The sequence below is a fragment of the Phyllopteryx taeniolatus genome, chromosome 5 (assembly GCF_024500385.1).
Source record: "Phyllopteryx taeniolatus isolate TA_2022b chromosome 5, UOR_Ptae_1.2, whole genome shotgun sequence".
Taxonomy (NCBI): domain Eukaryota; kingdom Metazoa; phylum Chordata; class Actinopteri; order Syngnathiformes; family Syngnathidae; genus Phyllopteryx; species Phyllopteryx taeniolatus.
Genome location: NC_084506.1, coordinates 12,262,432 through 12,270,299, shown reverse-complemented (window position 1 = coordinate 12,270,299; position 7,868 = coordinate 12,262,432).

Sequence of the window (7,868 nt, the reverse complement as noted above, 5' to 3'; positions counted from 1 at the left end):
AAACGGCTGAAAAACACTTGCCAAAAAAAACTCTCTTTATCTCAAAAAGATTGAGGGGTTACATGAAATTTGTAGTAATCACAGTATCCCACCCACATACACAAACAGCACACATGCTATACAAGGAACATGCAGAACATCCACTGATTAGCATGATGCAGACCACTGCCATGCTTTTGAGTAAAACCAGTAGGGAAACACTTTTTAGAGGGTCATGTTATTACTTTTTCTTTTCTTTTTAAACATGTATTCAAGTTGTCATATAGGCTACCTGATATCTCATATGTCCAAATATTTTAAAATGGAGGTAGTCCTAAAATGAATACAAAGGCTGTAATTATGAAATGATAAACACCTCTGTAAAGCTCAAAGTCTACACTTGATTTTTGTAAATCAACTGTCGAAGTGTATAAAGAAACAATAATGTTCAAATAATTATGGAATGGACCTAACTGTATATTGTTTTCCTTGTTTCCTTGCTGCTTGTGTACTCCACCATAGGATGATACATTTCTTTTTTTTCTGTATTGCCCATAAATAATAGTTTAATCATTGATGAGCTGTTGCTCCATTCAGTGGGGTTGATCTGAGTCAACAGAACGGTCTCTCTGAAATAAACAGAACCTTTGCCATTGGCTGCTAGACTCTGTTGTTTGTGTTTGGGAACAAGCCAGCAGTGATGGACTCCGTGAAGGGACAGATACAACCATACTTGTAACAATGGCTTAAATGCAGATGTTCCTGTTTGGCTAAAATGCTATTTTTGTTACCCATTCAGATATATATAGTATGTAGGGTGTAGGGTCAGTAATATGCTTAAAATAACACATACGAGCTCAAGAACTTGTTCTGAGCACAAGAGGAATAATCAATAATGCGATTTGTATTTGTTTACCAAATACACACAATGGATGACGTCTGAGAAGCAAGTCGTTTAAAAAATGTATAAGTGTGACACTGGTGAGGAATAGCTTGTCATGTAATTATTTTGAAGCAATGTAGTATAAAGACAGATAAGACAAAGGATGTTTACTGCAGTGTGATGGGAAACAGAGCCATCTTTGGCCTTAGAAAAAAATAACAAAATGTAAACACCTACTAATATAAACAGTCAGTGATAGGGGCAGAGTTTTGTAGTAGTTTCACTTAAGCTCTTCAAATGCAACTTTTCATGTTTATTAATCTTTTGTGTCCATTATTATGGTGTAAAACTCAAATTTGAGAAAGACGAAAGAATCATTGTAAATGGTCACTCGTATAGTGCTTTTCTACCTTCAAAGTACTACTCAAAGAGCTTGAACTCTTTCCTCATTCGCAGACTAATGACGCACCATCAGGAACAACTGGGGGCTCAGTATCTTGCTCAGGGACACTTGGAAATGATCACAGGGGCCGGGGATTGAACTCCAACTTTTGGACTGGGAGACAACCCCTTTACCACCTGTTCCGTGGTCCCCCCCCCTCCCCCCCTCCCCCACAGAAGAAACACATCAACAACTAAATAAATTTAAAAAAAAACTGTGGTACTGCATGCGGAAGTCTGGCGTGGCAGAGACGTATGTTAGAATAAGACAGGACATGTATGAGGGCAGCAGAACAGTGGTGAGGTGTGCTGTCGGTGTGACAGAGGAGTTTAAGGTGGAGGTGGGACTGCATCACTGCCCTGAGCCCTTTCCTGTTTGTAGTGGTGATGGATAGGCTGACAGATGAGGTTAGACTGGAATCCCCATGGACCATGATGTTTGCAAATGATGATCTGCAGTGAAAGCAGGGAGCAGGTGGAGGAACAGTTAGAAAGGTGGAAGCGTGCACTGGAAAGGAGAGCAATGAAGATTAGCCGAAGTAAGACAGAATGCATGTGCATGAATGAGAGAGGTGGTCGGGGACGAGTGTGACAACAGGGAGAAGAGATAGCAAGGGTGGAGGACTTTAAATACAAACCCAATTCCAATGAAGTTGGGATGTTGTGTTAAATAAAAGCAGAATACAATGATTTTCAAATCATGTTCGCCGTACATTTAATTGAATACACTACAAAGACAAGATATTTAATGTTCAAACTGATAAAGTTTATTGTTTTTAGCAAATAATCATTAACTTAGAATTTTATGGCTGCAACACGTTTCAAAAATCTGGGACAGGAGGCAAAAAAGACTGAGAAAGTTGTCGAATGGTCATCAAACACCTATTTGGAACATCCCACAGGTGAACAGGCTAATTGAGAACCGGTGGGTGCCATAATTGTTGTATAAAAGGAGCTTCCCTGAATTGCTCAGTCATTCAAAAGCAAAGATGGGGCGTGGGTCACCTCTTTTTGAACAAGTGTGTGAGAAGATAGTCGAACAGTTTAAGGACAATGTTCCTCAACGTACAATTGCAAGGAATTTAGAGATTTCATCATCTACGGTCCATAATATCATCAAAAGTTTCAGAGAATCTGGAGAAATCACTGGATGTAAGCGGCAAGGCCGAAAACCAACATTGAATGCCCGTGACCTTCGATCCCTCAGGCAGCACTACATCAAAAACCAACATCAATGTGTAAAGGATATCACCACATGGGCTCAGGAACACTGTCAATGTCAGTAAATACAGTTTGTCAGTAAACCAATGTCAGTAAATACAGTTTGGCGCTACATCCGTAAGTGCAACTAGAAACTCTACTATGCAAAGCAAAAGCCATTTATCAACAACACCCAGAAAAGCCCCCGGCTTCTCTGGGCCCGAGCTCATCTAAGATGGACTGATGCAAAGTGGAAAAGTGTTCTGTGGTTCGACGAGTCCACATTTCAAATTGTTTTGGGAATTTGTGGATGTCGTGTCCTCCGGGCCAAAGAGGAAAAGAACCATCCGGACTGTTATGGATGCAAAGTTCAAAAGCCAGCATCTGTGATGGTATGGGGCTGTGTTAGTGCCAATGGCATGGGTAACTTACCCATCTGTGAAGGCACCATTAATGCTGAAAGGTACATACAGGTTTTCGAGAAACATATGCTGCCATCCTAGCAATGTCTTTTTCATGGACGCCCCTACTTATTTCAGCAAGAAAATGCCAAACCACATTCTGCACATGTTACAACAGCATGGCTTCATAGTAAAAGAGTGTGGGTACTAGACTGTCCTGCCTGCAGTCCAGACCTGTCTCCCATTGAAAATGTGTGGCGCATTATGAAGCGTAAAATACGACAACAGAGACCCCGGACTGTTGAACAGCTGAAGCTGTATATCAAGCAAGAATGGGAAAGAATTCCACCTACAAAGCTTCAACAATTAGTGTCCTCAGTTCCCAAACGTTTATTGAATGTTGTTAAAAGAAAAGGTGATGTAACACAGTGGTAAACATGACCCTGTCCCAGCTTTTTTGGAACATGTTGCAGCCATAAAATTCTAAGTTAATGATTATTTGCTAAAGAAAAAAAAAAAAAAGTTTATCGTTTGAACATTAAATATCCTGTCTCTGTAGTGTATTCAATTAAATATAGGTTCAACATGATTTGCAAAATTCTGTTTTTATTAATGTTTAACACAACGTCCCAACTTCATTGGAATTGGGTTTGTACTTGGGGTCAACATTCCAGAGCAATGGTGAGTGTGGTAAGGAAGTGATCAAACGAGTCTAAGCAGGTTGGAACGGTTGGAGGAAGGTGTCAGGTGTGTTATGTTACAGAAGAGTCTGCTTGGATGAAGGGGAAAGTTTATAAAACAGTGGTGAGGCCAGCCATGATGTACAGATTAGAGACAGTGGCATTGAAGAGATAACAGGAAACCTATCTGGAGGTGGCGGAAATGAAGATGTTGAGGTTCTCTCTAGGAGTGACCAGGCTGGATAAAATTAGAAATGAGCTCATCAGATGGACAGCCTAGGTTCGATGTCTTGGAGACAAAGTTAGAGAAACCAGACATTGATGGTTTGGACACGTCCAGAGGAGAGATAGTGAGTATATTTATTGGTAGAAGGGTGATGAGGATGGAGCTGCCAGGCAAGAGAGCTAGAGGAAGACCAAAGAGAAGGTTGATGGATGTCGTGAGGGAAGACATGAGGGCAGTTGTGTGGTTAGAGAGGAGTATGCAGGAGATTGGCTTACATGGAAAAGGATGACACGCTGTGGCGACCCCTAACGGGACAAGCCGAAAGGAAAAGAAGAAGAATGCAGTGACTAGATGTTGAGGGGGAATGTTATCCAGTACATATTGGCCAATTCCATCATATTTGTGTGGTTTCTACATCTTCATTATGGATTTTTTTGGGGGACAGAGGTACAGTACATTGTCATTCATCCATCCCTCTTCTCAGTGGTGGGATGTACATTTGGTACCTGTGCTTCAGGAGGGGATCATTGAAAAAAGTCCTTTGTATGTACTTAATTCGAACATGTACATGAGTTGCACGTGATTAAAATGTACTAAACTAACATATATTATTGGATTTCTATCACGTCTGTGGAGATATTTTGGCCGCCCTCTTCCTTGCAGAATTATTTCAATTCAGCAAAAATGGAGGGTTTTCAAATATGAACAGCTCTTTTAAGGTCATCCCAGAGCGTTTCATTTGGATTCAAGTCTGGACTTTCCTAAACAATCTTTTTTTAGTAATTCAGAAGTTGACTCGCTGGTGTGTTTTGGATTGTTGTCCTGCTCCAGAACCCAAGTGCGTTGCACCTTGAGGTCACAAACTAAGGGCTGAATACTCAACTCCATGATTTTCTAGTAAAGAACAGAATTCGTGGTTCCATAAATCAAAGTAAGTCGCCCAGGTCCTGAAGGAGAGAAGCAGCCCCAGACCATCACACAACCACCACTATGTTTGGTATGATGTTCTTTTTATGAAATGCTGTGTTACATTTACACCAGATGCAAGACCAGATGCCACACACCTTCCAAAAAGTTCATCTTTCCTCTTGTCAGTCCATTGAATAGTCTCTCAAATGTCATGGTAATCATTTAGATGTTTTTTTAATTTATATAATTTTTTTATTATATAGTATATATAATAAATTTTAAATTTAAAATTTTCACTCTTTATTACATTGCAGCCATTTGCTAAAATCATTTAAGTTCACTTTCTTCCCCCATTAATGTACACACAGCACCCAATATTGACTGAATTGTTGGAATTTTTGCATATTTATTAAAAACGAAAAACTGAAATATCACCCAGCCATAAGTATTAAGAACCTTTGCTCAGTATTTAGTAGAAGCACTCTTTTGAGCTAATACAGTCATGTGTCTTTTTGGGAATGATGCACCTGGATTTGGGGATCCTGTGCCATTACTGTCATGGCCCTATGTTTCAAATTGTTTTTCTTTGTGTTGCAGTGTCTGGGTGAGCAAAGCTGGGCGTTGACATCGGTGACGCACCTGTCATGCATTGTAATCATCAGCCTTTTTAGGGGGCACCGTGACAGTGTGTGGGTGTCGGAATATTCACTCGTTTTGCACCATGTTTGCCGCCGTTCTGACCACTATCAAAAGTTAGGTTCTATATGATTATACCACACGGACCTTTTGTCGTGTCTCCCTGTGTTATCTGTTTTTTTATTCTCTCTGGTGGTGAGTCCTTTTAGTTTCGTATGTCTCGCCATCACATGCTCTGTCATTGAATTAAAATTGTTCGGACCTCTTTCCTAGAGTCTCTTTTTTGGGATCTGCCCTTACGGCATTGCCATCCGTGACAATTACTCCTTGCAGAGCCTCTCCAGTTCTGTCAGGTTGGATGGTGAATGTTGGTGGGGAGCCATTTTCAGGTCTCTCCAGAAATGCTCAATTGGGTTTAAGTCAGGGCTCTGGCTGGACCATTCAAGAACAGTCACTGAGTTGTTCTGAAGCCACTCCTTTGTTATTTTAGCTGTATGCTTAGGGTCATTGTCTTTTTGGAAGGTGAAGCTTCAGCCCAGTCTGAGGACCTGAGCACTCTGGAGAAGGTTTTCGTCCAGGATATCCTGGTACTTGGCCGCATTGATCTTTCCTTCGATTGCAACCAGTCATCCTGTCCCTGCAGCTGAAAAAATAAAAACACAGCATGATGCTACCACCACCATGCTTCACTGTTTGGACTGTATTGGACAGGTGATGAGCAGTGCCTGTTTTTCTCCACATATATCGCTTAGAATTAATGCCAAAAAGTTCTATCTTGGTCTCATCAGACCAAAGAATCTTATTTCTCACCATCCTGGAGTCCTTCAGGTGTTTTTTTTAGCAAACTCCTTGCGGGCTTTCATGTGTCTTGCACTGAGGAGAGGCTTCTGTTGGGCCACTCTGTCATAAAGCCCCGATTCTTGGAGGGCTGCAGGCATGGGTGACTTTCCAGAACTTTCTCCCATCTCCCGACTGCATCTCTGGAGCTCAAGATCACAGTGATCTTTGGGTTCTCCTTTACCTCTCTCACCAATGCTCTCCTCCCCCCTGACTGCTCAGTTTGGCCGGACGGCCAGCTATTGGAAGGGTTCTGGTCATCCCAAACGTCTTCCATTTAAGGATTATGGAGGCCACTGTGCTCTTAGGAACCTTAAGTGCAGCAGACTTTTTTTGTAACCTTGGCCAGATCTGTGCCTCTCCACAATTCTGTCTCTGAGCTCTTCAGGCAGTTCCTTTGACCTCATGATTCTCATTTTTCTCTGACATGCACTGTGAGCTGTAAGGTCTTATATAGACAGGTGGGTGGCTTTCCTAATCAAGTCCAATCAGAAAATAAAACACAGCTGGACTCCAATGAAGGCGTAGAACCATCTCAAGGATGATCAGAAGAACTGGACAGCCGAGTTAAATATACCCGAGTGTCACAGAAAAGGGTCTGAATACTTATGGCTGTGTGATATTTCAGTTTTTCTTTTTAAATAAATCTGCAAAAAATTCAACAATTCCGTTTTTTCCTCTCAATATGGGGTGCTGTGTGTACATTAATGAGGAAAAAAAGTTATTTTAAATGATTTTCGCAAATGGCTGCAATATAACAAAGAGTGAAAAATTTAAGGGGATCTGAATAGTTTCCGTACCCACTGTACCTTAACTGAGGCAAGGGAGGCCTGCGGTTCCTCAGATGTTGTCCTGGGTTCCTTTGTGACCTCCTGGATGAGTCATTGATGTGCTTTTTCACACAGCTTTGATTGTATTTTTTCCTTAATATATAGAAACACCACTTAAAAACTGCATTTATGTTTACTTGGGTTAGCTTTGTCTGATATTTACATTTGTTTGATGATTTAAAACAAAGCGGTGAAAATATGCATTAAAAAAAAGAATTTGAGAAGGGGACAAAAGATTTTTCATGCTTGTGTACATCATGTGGAGCAGTTCAGAATTAATATTTATCTAATAACATCACAAAAACACAAAACAATAAAATAGAATGCATCATGTTAAACATCCATCCATCCATTTTCTGAGCCGCTTCTCCTCACGAGGGTCCCAGCTATCATCGGGCAGGAGGCGGGGTACACCCTGAATTGGTTGCCAGCCCATTGCAGGGCACATACAAACAAACAACCATTCGCACTCACATTAACACCAATTTAGAGTTGTCAATTAACTTACCATGCATGTTTTTGGGATGTGGGTGGAAACCGGAGTGCCCGGAGAAAACCTACGCAGGCACGGGGAGAACATGCAAACTCCACACAGGCGGGGCCGGGGATTGAACCCGCGTCGTCAGAACTGTGAGGCAGACGCTCTAACCAGTCGCCCACCGTACCGCCTCATGTTAAACAGAGTTTCTAAATATTACAGTCCCTGTAAAATGAAAACAATTTTTTTATTTGACACACCACAGAGAAGAGTGTTGTTGTTGTGTTGTTAACAACCCTGCCAAATATGAATGAGTAAAACAATCGCCAAGTATATTAACTGAGGCTTCAAAATCATGAAAACTCAAT